Below are 27,251 nucleotides of genomic sequence, written 5' to 3'. Positions count from 1 at the left end.
ATCATCTGGACTCCTTTTTCTTTTTTGTACATTTTTGTTTTTAATTTTTTTAATGAATGTAGCAGGTGATCTACACAACAAACATGAACTTTGTTTTAATACTTTGACATGCACAGCTCCTCTCTTTGCAGAAGTCCTGAGGTTGAATCACCTGTAGCTAAATAGACTGCTGTGGATCGAGCTTCCGCCCTAGCCATACACCCTCCCCCTCCCTATGTCCCCGTGTCACTGAATACACACAGATGCAGGTGAATGTTCCCCTGTCACCTCCCACATTCCACCGCACTGTGACCGTGCTGGGCTGAGTGCTGGATCCCTAATGTCAGGGAAGGCTGAGGAAGTGACAGCACCTGCCAATGTCTGGTATGTCTTGCAGTGGTCATGTTGTGTGAGATCCCTGTTGCTCCTGTGACACTTTCTCTGCTAACAGTTGTTAACTGCCATTGATGAAGCCGGGACAGGGGGGGCTGTGGCTGGGGAGAATGCCATACTCTTGGAGACAGGCTTATAAAGGAAGGCCAAGTTTGAAGTAATTTCTAAATGGCATCTAGTACTACAAACCAGAGCTGTGCACAGATCTGATCAGTGATTGCAATGATTTTTTATTACTTTAATTCCTTCTTTTTATTTAGGTTTGTATGGCTTTCCAGGAACACTGCCACTGCTTATTATCCATATTGTTTTCGCTCTGCATTGATCCTTTGGTTGCACGCTAATCACTCGTGTTGTAATTAGTCTACAACTCATTGTTCAGCATTGGATGTTTTTACCTTGAGGCAGATGAGCCTTCCAAATTTTCTGTTGTGACAGCACATTGGCTAGATGGTCATATGGATATTATTTGGTGTCATTGTAAGCTACATAAGCGTTGCTAGCTCAGACATGTTAAATGAATAATGGATGAGGTGTGTCTTTCTGCCTTCCAGGTTTAACATTACCTAGAGATTATCGGGAGCAAATGAACTGGCAGGCAGTCCCTTTATGCAGGGCTGTGCAGATGAAATTTCCTTTTTTTGTCATTTGTATTTATTTTATTATATTATGTATATATGCAGAGAATCTGGTTTTGCATGAACACCGTATAAGACAGTTGTGAAACCTTAAAGGCGTTTACAGTAAATGCTTGCTGGCATCTATAATGTCTTGCATCAGCTATGATAACTTGGCATGCCCGTGTTTTTTTTTTTTTTTTTTAATTCTATTTTAATTTTAAATAAGAAAAGTACAGTTGCAAATTGTGGAAATAATCTGGATAGAGGCTTTATTGACAAACTGGGGTAAAATAAGGGGAATATATATAGTCCCCAAAACACTGAGATAAAAACATTTTCCTAACCAAACATCAGACATTTCTTGTATGACATTCTAAGGTGGAACTTCACTAAAGAAGTGTATCCCTGCTGGTTTGCACCCTCCTACCAGCCTGTAACAGAGTTGTGTTTTTTTTTTGGGGGGGGGGGGGGGAAGGGAGTGCAAAGTTTTATCAGTACCCACTCCTGGTCCGGGTTTCGCTCCTATCAGCTAATCGCTGGAATACACGGGCCGAATATCGCCTGATCATTCGACCACCGACTTATGAAAAAGTTTTCGTTGGTCGAAAACGTTGCCAACATACACAGGCCGAATATCGCCTGACCGTTTGACCGCCGACCATCGAAACCGTGCATGCCTGATGATGTTCTACAGATTTTAAATGAACGACCTTAACACCAACGTATAGAATATTGTTCGTTTGTAAACGAGACGACAGAATTTTTCGTTTTTTTCAAACAGGATTTTTCGTTCACAATATCGATATCGGTCACTGATGGCTGGGCATTAACGAGTAGAATATCGGCCGATCCTTTGCTGAACGGAAATTTTCGGCCGATTTTCTTATCGTGTATTTCGGCCATTACTTACAGGTTTTTTTGGGGGTGGGGGGCAAGTGCCAATTTATAACGGTACCTGCTTCCACTTCCGTAGTCCTCACCTAGATGAAGATGATATCCCTTGCCTTGACACCCCCCGTCAATCGTCACACAGCCTGGGACATGTCACAGGAGGCTGCAGGACCATTCACAAATTGCTGCATGGGCTCACGCATTTACAGTAGGTAGCCAGCTGTGGTTCCTCAGAAAGCTGGCCAAGATAGATGGGTAAGAAGAATTGGCCACTGTGAAACACTAGTAAGTATCTGATTTTTAAAAGTGTGCAGCTACAGTATTTGTAGCTGCTGACTATCAGGCAAAAATCACACTGACTTGCGATAAAATGCAGGGAAAAGGGACGTAGATTTCCAAACATTTTATGCTTGCTTTAAAGCTCGATAACTTGTATTGATGTGCATTTAAGCTCACTTGTAAAATGCAAGTCAATGCATAGACACATAAAAAGCAATTGTTTTTATGTGTCCTGTGCACTCTACAACACTGCATTGAAATGGCTACTAAAAAAGTTTTGCCTGTAGTTGTACTTTAATGCCAGGTGATTGGTTTCTTTCATAGGGGTTGTCTGTAGAAAAACTCTGTAATTGGTGTAAGCTGGCTCAATTCAGAAGCTACATAATGTAATTGGGAAAAACGAAATGTTCCTAATTCATTTTTAACACATTTCATGGCTTACATTTTTTTTCCTTCTTACACCTGACAATTTTACCTTCAGGTTTGGACCACTTTACAAAAATAATGTATGTCTCTTTCATAAATACACATATACATTTTTTACAAATTGGTAATTGTTATTGTAAAATACTGTATATTTTAAGCCACAGCCACCTTGATTTATGGCAGCCCCATATAGTAAATGTGTTTGTATTACAGGGACTTTAGTAGAAGCATTAAAGTGGATTTCCATTGTATACTGGCTTTAGCAGATACAGTATCTCACACCCCTCACATTTTTTAAAAATATTTTATATCTTTTTATGTGACAAGACGGAAGAAGTTATGCACTTTGCTACAATGTAAAAGTAGTGTGAGGAGTAGGGAGTGTACAGCTTGTAATAACAGTGTAAATTTGCTGTCCCCTCAAAATATCTCAACACGCAGCCATTAATATCTAAACCGCTGGCAACAAAGTGAGTACAACCCTAAGTGAAAATGTCCAAATTGGGCCCAATTAGCTATTTTCCCTCCTCGGTGTCATGTGACTCGCTAGTGCTACAAGGTCTCAGGTGTGAATGGGGAGCAGGTGTGTTAAATTTGGTGTTATCGCTCTGACTTACTCATACTGGTCACTGGAACTTCAACATGGCACCTCATGGCAAAGAACTCTCTGAGGATCTGACATAAAGAATTGTTGCTCTACATAAAGATTGCCCGGACCATACAGCGGTTTACCAAGACAGGTTCCACTCAGAACAGATCTTGCCATAGTTGACCAAAAAAGTTGAGTGCACGTGCTCAGCGTCATATCCAGAGGTTGTCTTTGGGAAATAGACATATGAGTTCTGCCAGCTTTGCTGCAGAGGTTGAAGGGGTGGGGGGTCAGGATGTCAGTGTTCAGACCATACGCCGCACACTGCATAAAATTGGTCTGCATGTCTGTCGTCCCAGAAAAAAGCCTATTCTAAAGATGATGCACCAGAAAGCTTAACAGTTTGCTGAAGACAAGCAGACTAAGGACATGGATTACTGGAACCATGTCCTGTATTCTGATGAGACCAAGATAAACGTATTTGGTTCAGATGGTGTCAAGCGTGTGTGGCGGCAACCAGGTTAGTACAAAGACAAGTGTGTCTTGCCTACAGTCAAGCATGGTGGAGGGAGTAACATGGTCTGGGGCTGCATGAGCACTGGGGAGCTACAGTTTATTGAGGGAACCATGAATGCCAACATGTACTGTGACATACTGAAGCAGAGCTTGATCCCCTCTCTTCAGAGACTGGGCCACAGGGCAGTATTCCAACATGATAACGACCCCAAACACACCTCCAAGACGACCACTGCCTTGCTAAAGAAGCTGAGGGTAAAGGCGATGGACTAATGGCCACACACAATATTGACACTTTGGGCCTAATTTGGACATTTTGACTTAGGGGTGTACTCACTTTTATTGCCAGCGGTTTAGACAATAATGGCTGTGTGTTGAGTTATTTTGAGGGGACAGCAAATTTACACTGATATACAAGCTGTACACTCGCATGAAAAGATATAATAAAATATTTACAAAAATGTGAGGGGTGTTCCCACTTTTGTGAAATACTGTACATTGACATATGGATGTATTGTGTACAGTAGAATGAATATTTTCACAGGCAAATTGTGTAAATGTTATGACCTATAATTAAACATTTTGTTGTAGAATATATATTGTAGACCATTAATCATCCTAAATCTGGCTTTTGTTTTTACAAGTTGATGTTTGTAAGTGTCCTCTGCTCACATCATGTGAGGTTGTGGACCAAAAGAAGATGCAGTGGTATTTTCAGAGAGAATGCATTGAAGGCATTTGTGATGCTTTAAAGGAAAATAGTAGTGTGTTTTTTATTGAGTACATATTCTGTTACTGATATATTTTCCTGAAATTAAAGTTTGATGTGACTTTAACATTTTTACATGCTTGTTATGATAGTATTTCATCCAGTGATCTTTAGTGGCTTTCTGTCAGGGAGAGTGATTCTCCTGATAGGATCATTTAGCAACGTGCTCTAATGTGTTATAATTGAGCAGATTAATAGAGTTTGTATTAAGAGATGAACAGTATTATATATTAATATAAAAATATTGAATTCTGTACATCTAGGATCTGATTACAAACTTTCTAAATGTATTTAAATGTGACTAAATGCATCTAACCTGCTAAGGCCTCTTTCACATGTGTCTAGCTGTTGACATGCAACCCTTGATGGATTGCATTGTCAGCAGCTGTTGACCCATGGCTAGCAGGTGATCAGGATGGGATATGCAACCTTTTCCATGCCTGTTTGAAGAGGAATACACACTGAAATCCCACTTCACTGTGCCCAAACCACGTTGAATTGTGGTTGCGGTGGCGCTCGTTCCTTTACTGGCTGTGACTTCTTCACCAGGTCGTCTTCTGGGTTTATGGATCTTTGGCCATCTTAATTGGCTGAGCAGGAATGGCATAACTCCCATGCGTGTGCATTTATTCATTCTAGATTGTAAGCTCTAACGAGCAGGGCCCTCTAGTTCCTCCTGTTTTGAACTGTATTGTAACTGTATTGTCTTCCCTCAAATTGTAAAGCGCTGCGCAAACTGTTGGCGCTATATAAATCCTGTATGATAATAATAATAATTCCCCCACTAAGGTACCCTAAGAATGTACACTAAGCTCTGCTTTAAAGCGATAGCTGTAGGTAAAAATACCCCGACCTTGCTTAAGGAAAACAATTAAATGCTTTTCTTCTACCGCTTTATCAGCTATATGTACAGCCTCTCCTCTGCCAGAGAAACCATGGATGCAGATTTCTATTACCTTTCCTTGTTACTCTAGTCGGCTTCATTGAGGCTTTCATTAACCACTTAAGCCCCAGAGGATTTGGCTGCTAAAAGACCAGGGGGTATTTTGCGATTCGGCACTGCGTGACTTTAACGGACAATTGCGTGGTCGTGCGATGCTGTACCTAAATGAATTTGGCGTCCTTTTTTTCCCACAAACAGAGCTTTCTTTTGGTGGTATTTGATCACCTGTGCAATTTTTTGATCACGCGCTATAAACAAAAAAAGAGTGTCAATTTTGCAAAAATAACAATATTTTTCACATTTTTTTTATATGAAATTCCCCCAAAAAAAAAGTAAAAATCAAAATTTTTTAACATTTTCGGCCAATTTGTTTTATGCTACATGTTTGGTAAAAGAAATTGCAAAAAGCGTATTTTGATTGGTTTGCGCAAAAGTTATCGCGTTTACTAACAAAGGGAAAGATTTTTGTAATTTTTGTTGTTTTTTTTTTAACGCGTAATGGCGGCGATCTGCGATTTTTTTTTTTTTTTTTTTTTGCGGTACTGCGACATTGGGGCGGACAGATCGGACCCTTGACTGACATTTTTGACACTTTTGGGGTTACCAGTGACATTTCTACAGTGATCAGTGCTATATATATGCACTGTTACTGTAAAATTACACTGGCAGTGAAGGGGTTAACTTTATTTGAGAGGGAGGGGCTGTGTGTGTCCCTAGGGGCGTGATTCTAACTGTGATTGGCTGTGGCTTGAGCTGTAGGAACACTGATCAACGGTCCTACATAGTAGAACCGTATGATCAGTGTTTCTACACAGGGGAGAATGACAGGCAGCTTGTTTTCATAAGCTGCCTGACTTTCTCCCTCTCCCCCGACGATCGCCGAGTGACATCGGGTCCGCCGGTCACACGCGCGGGGGGGTCCGTGACCGTGCGGGAGTGCGCCGCCGGCGGCGCTCCCTCGCTCCCCAGAGCCTCACAGGCTAGTGACGTATATATACGTCACTTTGCCTGTGAGGGGCTGACCGCCGCAGTATATCTACTTGCGGCGGTCGGCAAGCGGTTAAGACAATGAGTGCTCTATCCATCATAATGCTACCATATCTTAGATATACATATATAGATACACACAATTATCTATGTCCTTTGTATATTTTTCTTCAACAGTAATTCAACAGACTAAATTTTCATCCCCAATCATTCTGACACAAACTACTTTGTTTTCATCGTCTTATCCTCTTCTGTTAAGTGCACTCTTTAAAATTTAGTTTGCTTTAAAGTAGTAGTAAACTCAGTGCTCGCAACATCGGCTGACAGGCAGGCAGGGGTTTCTTCTGTCATAATTCTCTCCCCCTGCCTGTTAGCGGGTAATGTGATCTGAGCCGTTCACGCGCAGCTCAGACCACATTTACGGCCTGGTCTGCATGTCGCGGCGATGTGACATTAACACTACACAGCCATGCAAGCAGCCAAAGATTCGGAACCGGAAGGAAGACCAGGCTAAGATGGAAGCTCCAGGGGCTGGGGAGACCTGTGACAGCACAGTGCAGGAGAGCTCTGTTTGTAGGTAAGTCTGTAATAACTTAGGTTATTACAGACCTGTTAGGTTTGTAGGTAAGTCTGTCATAATGTACTAGTATGCAATGCATACTAGTACGTTATGACTTAAACTTGCCATTTTTTTCCTGTATAGGAAATATTTTACTACCACTTTAAAGGCATGGGTCATCTTTACCAAAAAACTGCCTATGCAGGTAAGGGACGTCTGTTGATAAAAGCAAACTGTGCAGCTTTGACCAAAGTTAAAAAATGCCCTTGCTATAGATGTAGGCCATTTACATATCTCATGAAGCTCGAGCAGGCAGATCTGCTGCCGGAGTCCTCTTCTGTGATGGAACCTTACTGTTCACCTTTACCATCACAGGAGTGAGCTCTTTCTCTGATTCAAACTTCCTCACATTCCCTTTCTCTCCCCTGATGCAGAGCTGTGAGCTCAGCAGTGGAGCGCTCACTACTGTGATGGTGAACATAACAGCTAGGTGTCGCTTAGCAGCGTCCTTAGCAATATCTCAAAAGTTCAGTCCGGCTTCATGGGTTACGTAAATGGCTTACACCTCTAGCAAGGGCAGTATTCAACTTTGGTTAAAGATGCACAAATTGTTTTTATCTACAGACGTGCCTTATCTGCATAGTTCATTTTTTTTGGTAAAGGTGGACATATGTTTTTCTGAAACTTTATGTCTCGGTTCACACTGGGGCGGCTTCAAAGTCGCCCAACTCTGAAGCCGCCCCATGCAGCGCGACTTCAGCGTGGCTTGCAAACGACTTCTCAAATAGAAGTCAATACAAGTCACCCCCAAAGTAGTGCAGGAACCTTTTTCTAAGTCGGAGCGACTTGAGTTGCTCTGATTAGAACAGTTCCATTGCACTGAATGGAGCACAACTTGTCAGGCGGCTAAGTTGCCTAAGTTGTCAGGCGGCTAAGTTAGGCGGCTAACCGGGACTACTGTGTCAATGGTCTTTCCCAAAGTCAGAATAAACATCTTCACTTCATGTCAAGGCATATCATTGCCCTTGATGATACCATGAGGGAATATATTGACCTTAGGATTTTGATGCTGTCTAGAGGCCTCAGTTACAAAGAGCACAATGGCAGCTAAAGGCATCCAGCATGTCCCCCCGCCAAATCCAGCAGACAATCTGTGCAAACAAGTGGCAGCTGCCCCAATCCATACCTAGCTTTTGCAGTAAGGTGCACATGAAAGGGCACTCCACATCACAAGCAAAAATTTCCCAGCATGCTTACCAACTAGCCTGTCAAAGATCAAATTGACCATATCTAACAGTTCATGTTAACCACTAAGGCTCCATTCACACCTGAGCGTTTCGTTTCAGGTGTTTGTTCAGGCGTTTTTTTGCAGATGTTTGGAGATAGGCATTGACATCTAACCAAAACGCTTGTAATCTGCCAAAAAAGAAGCTCATGTACTTTTTTGAGCTTCTGGCGTTTTGCTTCAGGTGACAAAATGCTGATATGTGAACAGGGGCCATTGAAATGAATGGTATTTTGCTTGTTTGGCATTTTGAGACTTCAAAAATTAGCATTTTATGAGCTGAAAAACGCTCAGGTGTGAACAGGGCCTAAAGGACCAGGCCTTTTTCTGACACTTGTTGTTTACAAGTTAAAATCAGTATTTTTTGCTAGAAAATTACTTGGAACCCCCAAACATTATATATATATATATATATATATATATATATATTTTTTTTTTAGCAAAGACCCTAGAGAATAAAATGGGAGATCGTTGCAATACTTTGTGACTCTGTATTTGCGCAGCAGTCTTAGAAACACAATTTTTGGGGGGAAAAAATACACTATTTTGAATGAAAAATAAGAAAATAGTAAAGTTAACCCAATTTTTTTTATATAATGTGAAAGAGAATGTTACGCAGAGTAAATTGATACTTTAACATGTCATGCTTTAAAATTGAGCACCCTTGTGGAATGACGACAAACTTTAGTACTTAAAAATCTCTTTAGGCAACGCTTTAAAAATTTCTCTAGGTTACCAGTTTAGAGTTACAGAGGAGGTCTGAGGCTAGAATTATTGCTCTTGCTCTGTTGATCGTGGCGATACCTCACATGTGTGGTTTGAACACCGCTTACATATGCGACTTGCGTATGCGTTCGCTTCTGCGTGCGAGCTCGGAGGGACGGGGCGCTTTAAATCATTTTTTTTCTTATTTATTTTACTTTCTACACTGTCCCTTTTTAAAAATGTATTTTTTTTTATCACTTTTATTACTATTACAAGAAATGTAAATATTCCTTGTAATAGAAATAAGCAGGACAGGTCCTCCTTTAATGTTAAATCTTGGGGTCAAAAAGACCTTAGATCTCACATGTCCTTTTAAAAAATATAATTTTTATTTTTTTTCTGCAAGAAAAAAAACGGGCCCTTAAAGGCCATTGGGAGGAAGCAACGTATGACGTCGCTTTGGTCCTCCAAGGCCATAGAGTCGAGTGGGGGCCATTTTGCCCCCACTCGACTTCTGCCTAGGACTCCTTTTGGACCGGATAGTTTTCCCCGCTACTGACGGCTCCAGTAAGCAGGAAAAATTACCGGGAAGCGGTGGGTGGGGGGAAGGGAGGGCACCTCTCCCACCACCCATAAAAATGATCCTGCGGCGAATCCGCCACTGGGACCACTTTGTGCTAAAGCAGACGGCCCACCGTTTAAAAAAATACCTGCTATCTGCTACCATAAACCCCGATATTTAACATCAAAGTACTGACGTAAAACTGCGGCGGGCGGTCCATAAGTGGTTAAAGACAGAGGGTTAGTTGCATACAGCTAATATGTGTAAGCTGCAGTGCCCATGTCAAGACTCCTATCTATACAGCAGTCCTAACTCTATAGTTTTGCAGCACATATAGCAATGGATAGAATAAGGGCAGGTTTGCTTGGAGGGAGCCCACTACACCTTAAAAATACAGGGACACACTGGACACCCAGCAAGAGCACAATTGCAGCTGAAGGCATCCAGCGTGTCCCAGCGCCAAATCAAGCTTACAAGCTGTTTAAACAAGTGGCAACTTCTCCAATCCATTTATTAGATTTATATATACTTTAAGGCCTGGATCAGACATTTTCATTGTGTTAGCGCACGTGCCACATCATGTATGTGTTAGTGTGTTTGAATTCATATTTAATGGCACCCCGGAGCACTAAGGTTACAAACTTGTGTTGCAGGCATCCTTAATGTATTACAATGCATTGCATTCCCAAAAAAAAGATCAGTTTTCTGTGTGAAGGAATGCAATGGTGGCCTACTCAAAAAGAATGTAACGCAAGTAATGTATGGTAATATACTCTACAGGGGTGATCCCAGCCTAATGTGTAGGCAAATCCTTAAAATGAATGTTTGGTCTGTTTTATATATGCAATTTAATGCAGGAATGGGAAGTGTGCAACTGACAGGGTCAGTAGGTGAACATAAGGGACAAAACTTTGATAAAGAAAACACGAAGGATAAAATGGGACTTTAAAGGTAGCTACTTTAAACCCCGTGGAGAATAAGAACTCAAGTATTGCATAAAAAATGTACATTTTATTGAAACATTATTAAAAAATTATTGTATAAAATCAATACCTAAAACATGTATAATATCTTGCCATTGTAAGGCAAACTCGATCCTAAATAAAGAGAGAGATCTAAAGAAATACCCATAATATGAACATATAACATGTTTGGATTGGTCAAAATAACTGAATTTCACGGGTATCTCGAAGGATCACAGGATCGCTACGCGTTTCGCTTGTAGCTTCTTCACGGGATCCTGTCAATACCAACTTCCAAAGGGAAGAAGGAAAATATGGAGCATCTGGAGTCGTGAGAGGGAGGAGCGAAAAGAAGGGGCGGGGAGGGGGGGACCCAGACACACCGGTCCCAACCAGAAGGAGGGCAGAGAGCCCACACACCACAGATATCACTGTGGTATTTCCAAATTCAGGGTCTCTGTCACGAGCAAATAACACTTGTGGGTAAAAGTATGATTTAGGTCTGTGAGTCCAATTTTCTCATATATGGAGAGTGGTTCGTCTGGTTACTCCTGTCTGTTTCGCAAGTGCTGATCCCTCATGTATCCCCTTCCAAAGAGAGGAATCCAAATGATGTCCAACAAAGGGACAAAACTTTATTAACTAAATTATTCAAAACAAAATGCTGATGGTCCACCGTGCTGAGAGGGCTTTTGTTTGGTTACAGTGGCCTGGCATGATCCATATTTATACCACAACCAGCTAAAACTTCTATTTTGTTTTTTTGTTCAAGTCTAGATTGGTTGTAACCTCTGTCAAGTTTGTATTGCTATATGTCCTTGTTGGGTAAATTTTATTTTTCCTGTTCTGAGGACGCCAAAGCAAGTGAGATCGTCCCAAAAGGTACATACTGTATATAGCAGTATAAAAATGATCAAGATTCTCACCCTTCATGTCTTTGTGGGCTTTGAGGGATGCTTTTCCACTTCTACAAGTTAACTTTTTCAGGGTCTCCCTTTCTATTTATATTATTCAGAGAATTATTAGTTGCTCAAATTATGAATAATACAGACATCACTTGCATTTACATTAGCAACACAGAAAATAAAACTTTATTGAGTTTACTCGTGATGTCCTTATTTTATCAGTACCTATATCATCAGTCCCCAGCCACAAAGGGGATAGATATACCTGTTAAAATAAACAACAATCTAGAAACCATGACTATTCGTTATTGTCGATAGAATTGAACTCCCCATTTCATTTTCAAAAAGTTTCCATATCTTGGGACAGATTTAACTTCCTAAAATCCAAATTCTTTATTATCACAATTTCTAACATTTTTAATAAAAGGCATCAGTTATCCGATAAGACACCTAATCTGTTTCCTGGAGAAGAAAGATTATGTATATATATCATCTTTTCTGTCCTATCCAAGCTCTGTTCCCATACAGACACTCATAAAATTTACAAGACTTTTTGAAATTTATCTGCAGTCAGAGTAGACCCGAAACCAAGAAAAACAACTTTAATATGTACAGTAATTTCTCTTAGAAGGTGGACTAGCCATCCCAGATCTTATTAATGTTTAATTCTTAGCCACCGAAAACACATCTTAGCTTGGATGAGTTGTTGTCAACATGTCAGCTGGGTTGACATGTTAAAATAAATAAAATAAAATCCCAAAAATCTCATCCCCAATGGATATAGTGAAAATCTTCAGTTTTTATATGGGCATAAACCTTAAAAACGTATAATACTTTTTTCTACTAAACCAAAGATGTTCCTTTACTGTATATAAACTCCTCAACACAATTCCTCAATTTTATTTTAAAATATAAATATATGCTTAACTGAGAATACACTTCCGGAAGCTCTTATTCCCTAGAGCTGTGGCAGACCATATGGCAAAATACTAAAAAAATTCAATAAGCACAGCAGTGAAGAATATACAGCATTACATTTGAATTGTGTCATATCCTTTTGAGACTACAGCATCAGTGTTGCCAACCTACCAGATTCAAATTTACTGACAGGACACCCAAAATGTACTGGCACAGCCAGCCTATATAATAAAATTTCAAAAGTTAAGATTGGGTGAAGCATCAGAAGACTGTTTTTTCCTGTTTTAAAATGAATTGTATGGTATGGAGATGGTTTGTGTAGTGGTGTATGATTTTGGTTTGGGTGTCAGAATTTTTATTTCTGTTTTTGCCTTATTAGGGGAGACCACCAACAATATTTGTCATAGTGTCACAACCCTCCTGGGGTTTTGCAGCAGTGACAGAACCCAATTGCAGCGGAACATCACTCCCTTACAATCACGACCCTCAGGAGCACCTAGAAGTGGGGACAAGGTCCTGAAGGGTCCGTGGTGACACGGAGGCCTTTAATGGGAAGAATCAGAAAGCGAGTTCAGTCAATCCAAAGTCAGGTCAGGCAAAGAGAATCAAACAGAAGATCAAAGGTCAGGAACACAAGCTGAGAAACCGGACAAAAGGCAGGTATACGAGAGCAAGGAACATAACCAAGAACTGAATGGAAGGCGAGCTTGGTTTCAATAGAGAGCCAGAATCCCATAACAGACCACCTCACACCAGTAGGTTGGGCACACAGGAGCTATAAAGGGAAGTCAGGGACCCGGCGCCATCTTGATTGGCACCATAGTCCCTGACCTTCCCTCTCCTACCAGATCCGCAGCCCTTCATCTCCTCCCTGTGCAGAACGCCAGATCCGCATGGCCGCTGCCATCTAGTCGTGCGGCGTGCCCACTGCGGACCTCGGCGGCGAGAGGGAACTGCTGCAGACCCGGGAGAGAGGTCTCTGAGTGCGGCGAGTGCCCCAACTTCACTGCGAGGACACCGTGGGTGCCCAGGGCAAGTGAGCACACAACAGTGCCATGACACATAGTGACCTTTGTAACCAGGACAGGGACGTTATGGTTCTCACCAGAGCAAAAGTAGAGGAAATCTCTTTCTATTGGCTAGGTGAATCTCTCTACCCTCAAGTCTGACCCAGTGCTATAGTCAAGTAATACTCATGTGGTCATTCTGCCCAGGAAGATTGTACGACCCATCTCAATATTGTTAAATTAACTGAGATGAGCTACTAACTGGAGCATAAGGGTTGCCTATGGAGGGAGCCCTTAAGAGCCAGGGATGAGAAAATAGAATGGGTCCAGAGAGGGGAGTTCATAAATGATACACAAAGGGCAACAAGAAGTAGGCAATAAAGGTAAGTGGGTGGGGGTAGAGGTGGCTGTCTTTCTGTTCTAATCAGAAGGTTGCATTTCTTTTGGACTAGATGTATTTTTAAAAAAAATTGTCTGTCTGCAGCAAATTAATCTAAAGCCCCGTACACACGTACCGATGGTCGGCTTACAAATGTTCCTCTTTTCTCCCCGGGATGTCGGTGTCTGCTGAAAAGTGCAAAGACAGCACAAGGACAGCACAAGAATTTTGTCCGCCGACTGCAGAAGTGATGTCATGTAATGGTTAACTTTCCCTGTGTTTTCTATTTTCTGAGCATGCCCAGTCTTGCAAATCTGCGGTCTGTCGGCCGAATTGTGTACTGACAGGCGAACAATCGTCCGTTCTGGTGTCGGCATACAAATATTTTCATGTTTGCACGAAAGACTTTTGTCCGCGGATTGTGCGCAGACATCTGTCGGAGGCACCATACTAACACGCGTACAATCGGCAGATCCTTCGTCCACCGACGTTTGTATGCCGACGATCGGTACGTGTGTACGGGCCTTAACTACTACCTTACATTTTAATTGTGTTTATCTTAATATACCGATTGCATGTTTAAAGCTGTCACCTCCCTCCTTCACCCTGGTTTCCTGTTTTCTCCTCCTCATTATTTCTTTTTGCACTTTAGAGGCACATGGTATGGTATTACATGTTGGGCCGCATTAACAGTGAAGGTGTGTGTAGCTGTTGCAGGGCCACTTGTCCAGGGAACCCACCAGAGGAGACTTAAGCCCTGGTTCACACCAATGCGGCTTTGAAATCTCGCTACTTCAAAGCCGCAGATCAGTGCGATTTTGGATTTCTGATTTTGCTGCGAATTGCGACTTCACTTTAACAGAAGTCAATGCAAATCCCAATGAAATTGCAAAAATTTAGTGCAGGAACACTTTTTCAAAGTTGCTGTGACTTGAATTGCAACAATTTGAACAGTTCCATTGCTGGCAATGGGGTGCGACTTAACATGTGATTTTGAACTGTCAACCTTTTAACAGTATTACAAGTGAGTTGCACTATTCAAAATGTAGGGGAATCACAGTTATTTTAAACATCGTAAAGTCAGTCCATTCATCACAGTGTTGTGTCTTTTGAGATATCCGTTTAGTTTAGACACAAACGATTACGTCTGAAGGCCTTACAAAATTAAGACAACAGACAAATTAGAAAAGGGATTTGTTGGTGCTCACACTGATTGGCTTTTATTTATTTATGTAAAACCTTTATCCCAAATGAAAAAAACTGTTTGTTGTAACTGCTTATAACGTGTGACCTGGAGTTTGGCTTCAATTTGTTAGTGCATTTAAATCTCCTAGTACATCTAACACTCCCCTCCTCCCAGACTGACAATGTTTCTGTCCAAATGTACCCCCTGTGCTCCTTCATCCAGAGTGGGCGCACTCCAATACAGGAGATGTTTCTGGCCAGATCACCAGGTGAAAACAGGGGAAAAAAGCCTAAAAAATAAAGCAAATGCAGACAAAACATCTAATGATGGTAGGCTGCAAAATACAGTAAAACCTTGGATTTCGAGTAACTTGGTCTGAGAGTGTTTTGCAAGGCAAGCTAAATTTTTTTTAGAAAATTTGACTTGATAAACAAGCGATGTATACAAGTAAGAAGGAACCCCAAAGTAGTTGGGATTAATATAGCGCTTGCTGTTAATAACCAGGGGTAGACAATTGCTTGTCAACAGCCTGGATAAAATGTATGAGGTAAATATAAATTAATAATAAAAAGTGATAAATGTGAATTAAATAGGTAAATAAAGTAATGACTTATTGAACTCAATTAATAATATAGACTGGTTGGTGATGAATCACAAAAAATTACAGTGTAAAATCAATAAATGATCATAAAATATCAAGTCAAAAAATTTCAATCAAATCACATAAGTGCCTTTAAAGTGCAAATAAGTGCCAGATGAGTCCAAATAAAGTTCATAAGTGACTTAGGTGCATAAGAAATAACTTCGGTGCCAAAGGGGAAGAAAGTGCAAGTGCTTGTGCTGGGTCCTCCAGTAGTCCAACTGCTGGTACTTGTGGTGTGGCTTTAAGGAATAATGGGGGTGTGCACTCACCAGAAGTTGTGGGTCTTAGTTGCCATATGGCAGAAAGACCTTTAGAGCCTTGTGGCCTCCTGGGCCGGAGAGATGACTACTGGGCTATGTAGTCCCCTACGGTCCGGGGTCCCCTTCCTGGATAGGCTGGATTCTCAGGGTCCGGTTAAGGTAAAAAATAAATGCTCCCAATAGTGCAGTACCGTTAAAATATACTTTAATAAGTGTAGCTGATTGCATAGTACAAAAAAAAGTTTAAAATTCCAAGGATCACGCCTGCTAAGCTAGTGCCTGTATGTGGAGAGCGGTGACTACCGGTTTGCGCTCCACCAGGCTCCAGGGCGTGCAGCGTGCGTTCTACCTGACGCGCATTTCGTCAGAGCGTATGACGTTCCTTCTTAGTCATCCAATACCTATTCTATAGCAGCTGCTACCACCACCCCTTCCCTTATTTATTTATTTATTCTACTCACACCCCCCCCCCCTATTAGGCCATCCATAGGCGCGAAGAATATACACCTATTGGAGTATATACCCCTATCGATGTATACAAGTAGCATCATGTCACAGCTGAGTATAAAAAAGAACAGAGGCGCCTTTAAGTGTAGTAATATGGTTACATTTAATGAAAGTACAACATTTAGAAAACTCACATGGTTGTTGATTAAAACAGGCACATCTAAGTATGCAGGCAACTGGGGTAAAGCTGTCCACATAGACCGTCCTCTGCACCGTCATCAATGTCATCCCTTCCACACTACGTTTCACGAGCGCTTCAAGCCTTTCAGATCGCTCTACTGCAGGGTAGTCTTCATGGTCACGATTGCAGACTGACGGCGGTGAGAGCCGGCGGTGCGGAGGATGGTCTTTGTGGACAGCTTTACCCCAAATGCCTGCATACTTAGATGTGCCTCTTTGAATCATCAACCATGTGAGTTGCTAAATGTTGTACCTTCATTAAATATAACCATACTGCTACACTTAGAGGCGCCTCTCTTCTCTTTTATACTCCGTACTCCTGCTGGATTTTGCTTCTAATCCCCTTGTGGAGGCGCCATTTGTGGATGGACATTTTATGGTTACACAACCTATCATATTGCTTTTATCGTTTTAGTTTCCATTATTTCTTATGGGGATATTTGTTTTGATATAAGAGTGCTTTGGATTACAAGCATGTTTCCGAAAGAATTTATGCTCGCAGTCCAAGGTTTTACTGTATTACATTTGTGGTTTTAGGAGTAATACCACTTTAAATATTTGTTAGGTGTTAACTGGTGTTAAAGGTGTACTTTATTTTGATATTGTTTTTGTCCATTTTGCATACAATAAAATAAGTGCGTGTTGCCTTATGAAGGTCCCTAAATGTCATGGCAAATGGCTGCTGTGTCAATTGTGTGCAAATAACTTCGGAATAATAACAAGCTAATTACACGAGAGTAGTGGAGGGCCAGTGCTATAAGACAGCTGTTAAGGTTCCTTGTGAATTAGAAGGCTATCGAATGTCAGATGAAGTACATAAGTATCTCAGTGAAACACAGGGAACATGCTTGCTTACTTGATAGACCAGGGTTTCTCAACCAGGGTTCCTCCAGAGGTTGCTAGGGATTCCTTGAGCAATGAGCAATTTCTGCCTCCCATACAAGTTCCCACTGACACCATTGATCTTTTTATCTATCTGTAAGGGGGGTAATTATTCCCAATGACCACAAGTATAAGGAGCATTCTTCCCATTTACCATCACACTAAGGTATCATGAGTTGTAGAAATTATTTTTTCCAAGGGTTACCTGAGACTGGAAGGTTATTTCAAGGGTTCCTTTGTGTGGAAAAGGTTGAGAAAGTTTTTGCTTTATTGTTAATCACTTCCTTACTGGGCCATAGTAATATGACGCCGGCAGGAAGTCTCCCTCGATTCGGACGGGCGTCATATGACGTCCGCCCGGATCCGCTGCTCTTCAGTCCCCCCCAGGGGCACGCAGCGTGGCGATCGGGAATGCTGCGTGTCCGTGGGGACACAGCCCATCCCTGATCGGTGTAAAGAGCCATTAAAAAAATGGCTCTTTACCATGTGACCGGCTGTGTCCAATCAGAGCCGGCCACATGCACTTCCCTTGCTCGTGCCCCCAGGGGCGTGCAGAGTGGCGATCGGGGATGGAGAGTTTCACTCTGACACAGTCCATCCCTGATCAGGGTAAAGAGCCAATGAAACAAGCTGATAGTGTGTGTGTGTGTGTGTGTGTAGGACACTGTGAAATGTTTTATATTGTAATATGTGCTTTGTCTGATGTATGTCTATAAATGGGGCTTAGTGATAATGAAATTGCTATAGTAGTTAAATAAAGCTAATTTAGACATGTAGCAGATCTTGCAACCTCTCTGAAAAGTGAACCACAGTGGTATCAATTTTCAGAGGCATTGGGAAGGCAGTGAGGAAACGATACATTGCCTCCTCACTGCCTGTTGTGGTCCTGTAAATCCTCCACCACTGTGCTGCAACTGTGTGTCGCAGCCCTGCTCACTTGAATGGGTCTTGTTTGCTGGCGTACTGCCTGCTGAATGCAGCAAGGGGTATAATTGTTGCCTCAAAGCCTCATGGTCACAGCATGTGTACAACCCCGTCTGGGTGCATTTGCAACTTAAAGGATAGGGAGGGGGAGGGGGCAGTAAAAATGCAGCTCAGCCATCTAGATTTACTGGCCCCCAACCGCAAATGTAAACAAGCCCTAAGGAATGATTTAATAATTTTCTTCCTTATGGAGTCATTATTGTTTGCTTTTTTATTTATGTGCTTTGTGTATTCTATTTTCTAAGATTATAGAAAATGGAGTTCAAGAGTTGGACATGTTGGTTTGTTTAAATCTGTTCATGAGAACTATTAATCAAATTGCATAGATTTGTAAAAAAAAAAAAAAAAAAATGTGCATAGTTATTCGTACACCAAACCAAATCAAATCTACACGTACATGTAAATGTTAATTAGTCCACTCCATGGAATGATTGGTGGTCGGAGATGTTCTTAGAATTTGACCAGATTTGCATGACAAATTCTAAGAGGCCATAATCATTTGTCTGTTAGGTTGATTAATGGTTCAAAAAATCTAAAGTGATTCTAAAAGCTGAAGGATTTTATCATAATGCATTCTATGCATGAAGTAAAAAAACCTTCTGTTTGCTGCTCCCTCCACAGCCACCCCACGACCTGAGACTCCTCTCGATCCAGCGATGTGCATGGCTGAGAGATCAACGGGAGCCATTGGCTGAAACTGCTGTCAATCACAGCCAGTGAGCCACTGAGGAGAGAGCAGGGGGCAGGGCCAATCCACAGCTCTTTGTCTTATGGACGAATAATGCGAGCGAGCATGCACCAGTACTCCCATAGCATGCGGCTTGCTATTGGGGGCACTGGTCAAGGGGGAGGAGCCAGGAGCGCCAGCAGGGGACCCGAGAAGAAGAGGATAGAGGCTGCTCTGTGCAAAAGCACTACACAAGGCAGGTAAGTATAACATGTTTTTGTTATTTAAAAAGCAAAAAACAAACCTTTAAATATTACTTTAATTTAATTTAGAAAAAAAAACACCCATCTTATACTTGCCTGCTCTGTGCAGTGGTTTTGCACAGAGCAGCCCCGATCCTCCTCTTCTCAGGTGCCCCGCTGGCCCTCCTGGCTCCTCCTCTTCTCTGAGTGCCCCACCCCATAAAACAGAAAGATTGGGGCTCGGCCCCACGCCCTGCTCTCTTCTTATTGGCTCACTGGCTGTGATCGACATTGTTATGTCTCAGCCAATGAGGAGGCAGAGATCCAGGAGAGCAGCTGCTGTAGTGCACATTACTGGATCGGGATCAGGCTCGGGTAAGTATTGGGGGGCTGCAGGGGGAGCACCATACTAAAGGTTTTATACCTTCATACGTAGAATGCATGAAGGTAAAAACCTTCAATCTTTACAGCCATTTTATTACAGGGATATGCTATATACCTGGTCGTGTGTTTCAGGGAATCCTGTTGGGGTAGTTTCTCTTCTGGGTGAAAGTTCCTAGGGCATTTTCAGTTAGGATCTTACGACTGGCTTCTGTCGAACAAGCATGCTGAAATCCAGCAACCGATCAGTGCTCGCAGCTAAGCTAAATTTCCCATGTGTACCCAGCATAAGGCATGAAGAACCCATCTATAGCTTTTCATTTGATTCATATTCTTTAATATAGTGTTTGAACATTAGATATAAACCCTATGTAAACACTATACTCAATATACCTTTGCTCTTAACCTTTGGACCTATATGTGATAAGAAGTTGTTTTTCATTTGGATGAACACTTTTTACTGCGAGGGAAAGTTTGCTGTGAGTCACAGGACACTTGCTTTTTCTGTTTTATGTTAATGAATGTTAGACTTGTTTGGAAAAATGTCCCTTTGCTAAATATGGATAGAACGCTTCTGTCGGCATAAAGTTTAGTTATACAGCCTGAGGAATAAATAGGTTATTTAAAATGCTTTTACTGCCTTAATCCAACATAAATGGTTGCTAGTAAATACATGGATATAGCTGACAAGTCCAGTGCCTTGGCTTACATTACAAAGTTTATTTTCCTTGCCACCAAATATCCCCCATAGCAGTACCTCTAGCTTTTCAAAATTCTTTAAAGCTGAACTCTTGGCAGGTATAAGAGACAATGATTTACGCAGCTCTGTAATCATTAAAGTGGTTGTAAAGTAGTTGTAAATCTCTGAAATTTAAAAATGAAGCATACCCTTCAATAATGTGTACTTACCAAACCACCTACTGTGATTTCTCCCTGCGGTCTCATTTTTCTATCTGCCTATGTGTATGCCGACACCAGATGATCTCTGGAGGTGCCCCCCCTCCCGCAGGTGATTAACAGCCTTAGCTTCCTGGGAGACTGTGTAGTGGGGTGTGTGTCCATTTCCTGTAGAGCAGAGAATGCTGCAGATAAACAGATACAACTTACAAAGGATTTCATAGTGTTTCATAGTTTATAGTTAGTGCCGGTTCACACTAGTGCGCTGCCAGACATCGCATGTGATTTGCACCGTATTGCTGTGCAGATCACATGTGATGTCACTCTCTATGATGCAATTTCAGCCATACAAAATGTATGACTTTAATCGCATCCCATTCGCACCAAAATGGTGCAGGACCCTTTTTTTGGTTCATACTGGAACCGGATCGCATGGGTGTTCACACGTATGTGATCCGATTCCTGCACCATTTCACAGTTGACACTTCGATCCGTGAACCAATCTTGGGATGTCATTAAGTTTGCAGTGACACCCCCAGCGCTTTGCAGATCACAGTGTGAACCACTGTGAGATTCTGGTGGGAACCGGAACTGATTCGCAGAGTTTCCTGCAGCGCACCAGTGCGAATCGGGACTTAGTCAGGTTGGAAAAAGACAAAAACAAAATACAATCCCATATACACAATCCTATAACCACAGTTGATCCAGAGGAAGGCGAAAAACCCCAGCAAAGCATGATCCAATTAGCTCAAGCAGGGGAAAAAATTCCTTCTTGATCCCCCTAGAGGCAATCGGATATTCCCTGGATCAACTTTACCTATAAATATTAATACCCATTTATATTATGTACACCTAGGAAAAAATCCAGACCTTTTTTAAAGCAATCTACTGAGCTGGCAGCAACCACCTCTGTAGGAAGTCTATTCCACATTTTCATAGCTAGACATAAAGAGGGCCCCCTTGTCCTCTGTGATGACCCTAAAGTGAATAACTCAACACCAAGTTCACTATATGGACCACCTATGTATTTATACATGTTGGTCATATCCCCCCCCTTAATCTCCTCTTCTCAAGAGAGAATAAATTCAGTTCCTCTAATCTATCCTCATAGCTGAGCTCCTCCATGCCTCTTATCAGTTTGGTTGACCTTCTCTGCACTTTCTCCAGTTCCCCGATATCCTTTTTGAGAACCGGTGCACAAAACTGAACTGCATATTCCAGATGAGGTCTTACTAATGATTTGTACAGGGGCAAAATTATATCTCTCTGAAGTCTATACCCCTCTTAATACAAGAAATGTCTTTGGAAACCCCAGCTTGGCATTGCATGCTATTATTAAGCTTATGATCTACCAGAACACCCAGATCCTTCTTCGCTATGGATTCATCTCTGTGTATCACCTAAATTTTGTCACTTCACTGGACATATGAAAGGGTTTACAACCACTTTAATACACCATTAAATGTTGTCTTGTAAGTACAGTACCTCATATTTTTCTTGTCCTTTTTATTTTTATCAAATTGACATACATTTAGCAAAAATACAATAAATACAGAAAATGACATAAATGTGAGGTAAACAGTACCCTATACAAAACAACTGGGGCAAATTTAAAGTATAACCAAAGGCAAAACGTATTATTTTTTAGTTTTAAATAGAGTGAAGAGGGATTAGAACATCCGTCAGATTTTTTTTTTTTAGCTGTCTATGCCCCTGTTAAGTGCCGGTTCATACTATAGCTATGTCAGACATTGCATGTGATTCGCACTGCACTGAACCCGCAGTGGATTCCCGGGGTTCCCGCATCGCACCGATGTGAACCGGCACTAAAGGATAACTTCACCTTTTGGAAAATGTTACGTGTTTCACTTGTATTAACATGTTCCAGCAGCCTCTTTCCCTCCCCTCCGGCGGACCTTCAGAGTACCTTGCCGGAAAATGCCGGAAAGTTAATCCCCCGCGCGCATGCGCGGGAGTGACGTCTCGCGGCTCCGGCCACTCACAGCGCCAGAGCCGCCGAACGTGGAAGAGACGCCGAGGGATCATGTCAGCTCCCACAGCGGTGTCCGGGGGTCCATGTCGGGGCTTCGTTTTAAGGTAAGTTTTTCATAATGAGCTAGTATGCGATGCATACTAGCTCATTATGCCTTTGTCTTGCAGGGTTTTTTTTTTTTTCCAGTATACTACACTGCTTTAAGGGGGAAAATCTTCTGTTCCAGAAGTGGTTAAAGCGATTTGTAAAGGTCTTGTTTAAAAATAAATAAATAAATGTTCTACTAAAAAAAAAAAAGCATGTTCTATTTACCTGCTTTGTGCAGTTGGTTTTGCACAGAGCAGCCCAGATCTTCCTCTTCTTGGGTCCCTCTTCAACTCTCCTGGCCCCTCCCTCCTGACGAGTTCCCCCACAGTAAGCAGCTTGCTACGGGGGCATCTGAGCCGAGTCACAGCTCCCTGTGTCCATTTAGACACGGAGCCGTGATTTTGATTGACAGCAGTGGGAGCCAATTGCGCTGTGCTGCTGTCTCAGCCAATGAGGAGGGAAGTCCCAGGCAGCTTAGACACTCCTGCAACATCGCTGGATAAAGATAGGCTCAGATTAGTATTAGGGGGGCTGCTGCACACAGAATGCATCAAGATAAAAAAACCTTCTGCCTTTACAATCCCTTTAAGATACACCTCTCTGAGGTCAGTTCCCATAACCTTTTACTGTTTTAGATTATGATATCCCTGTGCCTCTTCTTTGCACAAACCATTTGGAGAACGTTGGTTTGTTTGTGTTAGAGATCATCCCTCCCACCCATGCTATAGTTGCGCAGATCACAAACAGGAGACACCGGCTATGTTGATGCAGGAGGTCAGTGCTTAGTTCTGTGCAATTTGTACTTGGCACAGTGATGTGATAGTGATACAGACACACGTTTGGTAAGGTTTTTCAAATCATTACTGGATATATGCGACGAGCCAGAACCGCAGGGGCGACACGTGAGGTGCACGGTGGGCCGATGAGAGACAGCAATAATACAGTTCATCGGTTTACTCACGGTTAGCAGAAGCCTCCCTGGGCTGGTCGCACAGTGAAGAGGAAGACAGCACGAAATCCTCCGGGGCACGCTCTGTGATAGGGAAACGCCAGCCAAGATGGTGGTTGAGGTGCCCGTGATGACAGGGGTGTTTAGAGTGCTTGTGGTGGCTGGGTCCCTTGGTGGTATTTGTCGTGACGCCAGTACCGTTAATGGTGGTACAACCAGTTGTAGTAGCAATAGTGAAGAATGAGGTAGACAGTGGTAGGATACAACTCACAACTTTTACTGTGACTGGTTTTGATTGCAGTACAAACATCCAGATAGAATACAGTCTCTGGGTAAATAGAGGAATTCTGCTTATCCACTGTTAATAGGTTTTGGTAGGTCTTGTCTCAGGCTGTGGTTCAGTATAATGCTTACTTGTTCCTGGTCCCTTTAGAATCCAGTGAAATTTGGTGAGGTTGCCAGTGGCTAAGGAAATCCTTCACCTTTATTCTCAAAGGTCTTGCTGCCGTTTGGTGGCTTTTACCCTTTGATTTAAGCAGTTCCAATTTGTCCCTTCTCTGGACTGACCTTCTGTCACCTTCACATTCTCCTCTGTACACTCACTTCCTGAACTGAACAACTGACCACAGATAAACCTGAGCTGGGATAGATATCCCAGGGTGGTGCTATCCCCATCTTGTGGTGGGAAGTATGAAGCACACTTGACCAGCCTATGAACAGGGATTAAACAGGTGTAGCAATGCACATGCAAAATATAGCATTGACAAAGAAATAATACATTTGCAGTTCCCACGTGTCCTGAGTGGGATGCTGCATACCCCCATGGTAAAACGTGTGTCGACCTCGACACACTTTTGACTCGATGTTGTGTCTTCCTGTAAGATATAAGAGAAAGGGAAAAGCATGCATGCATAGGAAATAACATAACCCCATTCTTGTACTTCTTGTATCTGCAAGTAAAATGGGTTAGGCAAACATATCTCAGGCAACAACGAAATGTGTCAAAAGGTGACAAAAAGGGGTGTAGTTTTTCCTCTGAAGACTGGTGATATATGGCAAAACCAGAATAGTCCACGATGAGATGCAAAAAGGAAAAACAAAACAAAAATAACATCTCAGGAGGCTCACAGGGTATGAGTCTGTTCCCTGGGCACAGGAAAATGTCAACAGAAGAATATCACGGAGGCTCAGGTACGTGAAAGTCTATCTCCGGGTGCAGGCTTGAACGTTGCAAAACAGTAGGTAAGTAGTCCTTTTAAAAAGTCCTTTAAAGGAAATGAACATGACATCACAAGTAAGTCTTCTTCTCACTCTGGAACTTCAGACGATGTAAGGATGCATTCAACGATGAGATGGCAGGGCTGGTAGTTGTCTTCTCGACTGCTGGTGTAGGAAATCCTTAAAACGGACAGGTGGTTGTCCTCTTGTAGTCCTGTCGGATCTTCGTAGCGGCTGAGTTTCTACAGGCCTTGTTTCAAGGGAACTTGGTGTCTCTTGAGCTGTAGTAGACACTTCTTGAGATAGCTCCTCTGGTTGAAGTGCGGTTGTATTGGTCTTGGCAGGCACTAAGATATTGAGCCATGGTGTAAGGAACCACTGTAAAGGATCAGAGTCTAATAATGCTTTTCCAAAAGACTGTAGTGGACCCTCTGAATCAGATGATTTTGTAGGCTCTGGTTCTATGGATTGAGTTTCCTCTTGGACAGCTTCTTCTTGAAGAGTTTCTTCTTGAGTACTTTCCTTGAGACATAACTTAAGGCGATTGCGATGTACTACACGTGATTTGTTTTCTTTGGTGATCTCATAAGTATGAGTCTCTGGATTGAGAATAGCTGTAATGGTGTAAGGTTCTCTCTCCCATTTGCTATCTAACTTGCTGGTGCAATGGTCGTTTTTTAACCATACATGGTCACCTATTTTGAGAGGTTCTGCTTTGGCAGATTGGTTATAATCTTTTTGTTGCTTTTCATGAGCATGTTCCATACGATGTTGAACAATTTCTTGTGCATCAATTAAACGTCTTTGGTGCTCACTCACCCAATCAGTCTTTGGTAGAGGGTTGATTGCATCAGGCACTTGTACGCCCAAAGTATGGTCAGCAGGTAGTTTACCTTGTCGGCCAAACATGAGATAGTAAGGTGTATATCCAGTAGAACAGTGAATGGTGTTATTGTAGGTGTACATCAATTGAGGCAATAGAGTAGGCCAATCACTTCTTGTAGCAGGCGGTACTGCTCTTAACATCTCAATTAAAGTTTGGTTCATCTTCTCGCAAAGTCCATTCCCTTGGGGGTGGTAGGCTGTGGTCCTGATTTTCTGGCAATTGTGAAGTGTACACAGTTCTTTGAAGAGTTGCGACTCAAAGGCAGATCCCTGATCTGTAAGGATTCTTTCTGGGCATCCATATGGCAATAGGAAATGTTTCCAGAAGGCATCTGCAGTTGTCTTAGCGGTCAAGTCCTTGACAGGTATGGCTACAACAAATTTGGTATAATGATCAATGATGGTCATGGCGTATGTGTAACCTGAGCGACTTGGTTCCAGCTTCACATGGTCAATTGCAACTATTTCTAGCGGTGTTCGGCTTACAATGGGATGTAAGGGTGCTTTTTGGTCATGTTTTTCATTTCTTCCAACAGCACAGGTGGAACATTCTCGACACCACTGTTCAATGTCTCCTCTCATCCCAATCCAATAGAATCTTCTACGGATGGTAGCTTCTGTCTTCTGCACACCAAAGTGTCCCGATTGGTCATGGTACATTTCAAGAATGATTCTTGCATCTCGGCGTGGTATTAAGATTTGGTATAGACGATCCCAGGTAATTGGGTCTAAAGTTCTTCTTAATAGTAGGCCCTTCTGTAGGAAGAGATGTTTTCTGTGTCTCCAAAGTTTTGACAATTCTGGATCAGCATTTCTTCTGCGAATTCTTTCAGGTGTTCTTCCGCTGGTGAAGAAATCTTGCAGTTCTCCCAACACTCTGCTTTCATTTTGCAGCTTGATCCACCTTTCTTTGTCCACTTGGGATCTTGGATCCACTTGTTGTTGAAGGTTAAGGACTTTTCTTCCTTTGATGGTGATAATGTCTTGTTGGGCAAAATTTTTGTAAAAAGCTGGCATTTCTACCTCTTCCCAAACATCTTTCTGTGTAGTAGGGTCTTCTTGGGTAGGCAGACGGGATAATGCATCCGCATTTTCATTTGCTTTTCCTGTTCTGTATTTTATGGTGAAATCGTAGTTAGCTAGGCGTGAGGCCCATCTTTGTTCCAATGCTCCCAACTTGGCGGTATTAAGATGTGCTAGCGGGTTGTTATCTGTGAAGGCCACAAATGGTGTTGCGGCAAGGTAATCTTTAAATTTTTCTGTAACAGCCCACACGAGTGCGAGGAATTCCAATTTGAAGGAACTATAGTTTTGGTCGTTTCTTTCAGTACCTCTAAGAGATCTACTAGCGTAGGAAATAACTCTTTCTTTACCTTCTTGTACTTGCGACAGGACAGCTCCCAGACCTTTCTTACTAGCATCTGTGTAAAGATGAAATGGCTGCTGGTAATCTGGATAGCCTAGGATTGGTGGTTCTGTTAACTTCTTCTTCAGGAGCTGGAAGGCAATTTCTCTTTCTGTGTTCCATTCAACTGGTATTAGAGACTTTTGGTACCTCTTAGGATGTCCTCTCAGAAGTTCTAGTATTGGCCCCGCAATTTGGGCAAAATTAGGAA

The 27,251-nt window shown here is 42.2% G+C and overlaps 1 protein-coding gene across 1 annotated transcript in view; it reads left to right on the top strand.

Annotated features, from left to right (window-relative positions):
* Window positions 1-244: 244 nt before the first annotated feature.
* The window catches only part of MAP3K13 (mitogen-activated protein kinase kinase kinase 13), a 173,363-nt gene continuing 146,356 nt past the window's right edge, over window positions 245-27,251 (top strand). Inside the window, exon 1 of the mRNA XM_082261020.1 lies at window positions 245-363. The gene's annotated coding sequence lies outside the window, so the exon portion shown is untranslated. The remainder of the gene's footprint in view (window positions 364-27,251) is intronic.

Source organism: Pelophylax lessonae (assembly GCF_965119305.1).
Source record: "Pelophylax lessonae genome assembly, chromosome: 6".
Lineage (NCBI taxonomy): Eukaryota > Metazoa > Chordata > Amphibia > Anura > Ranidae > Pelophylax > Pelophylax lessonae.
This window is presented reverse-complemented; position numbering and strand designations above follow the sequence as displayed.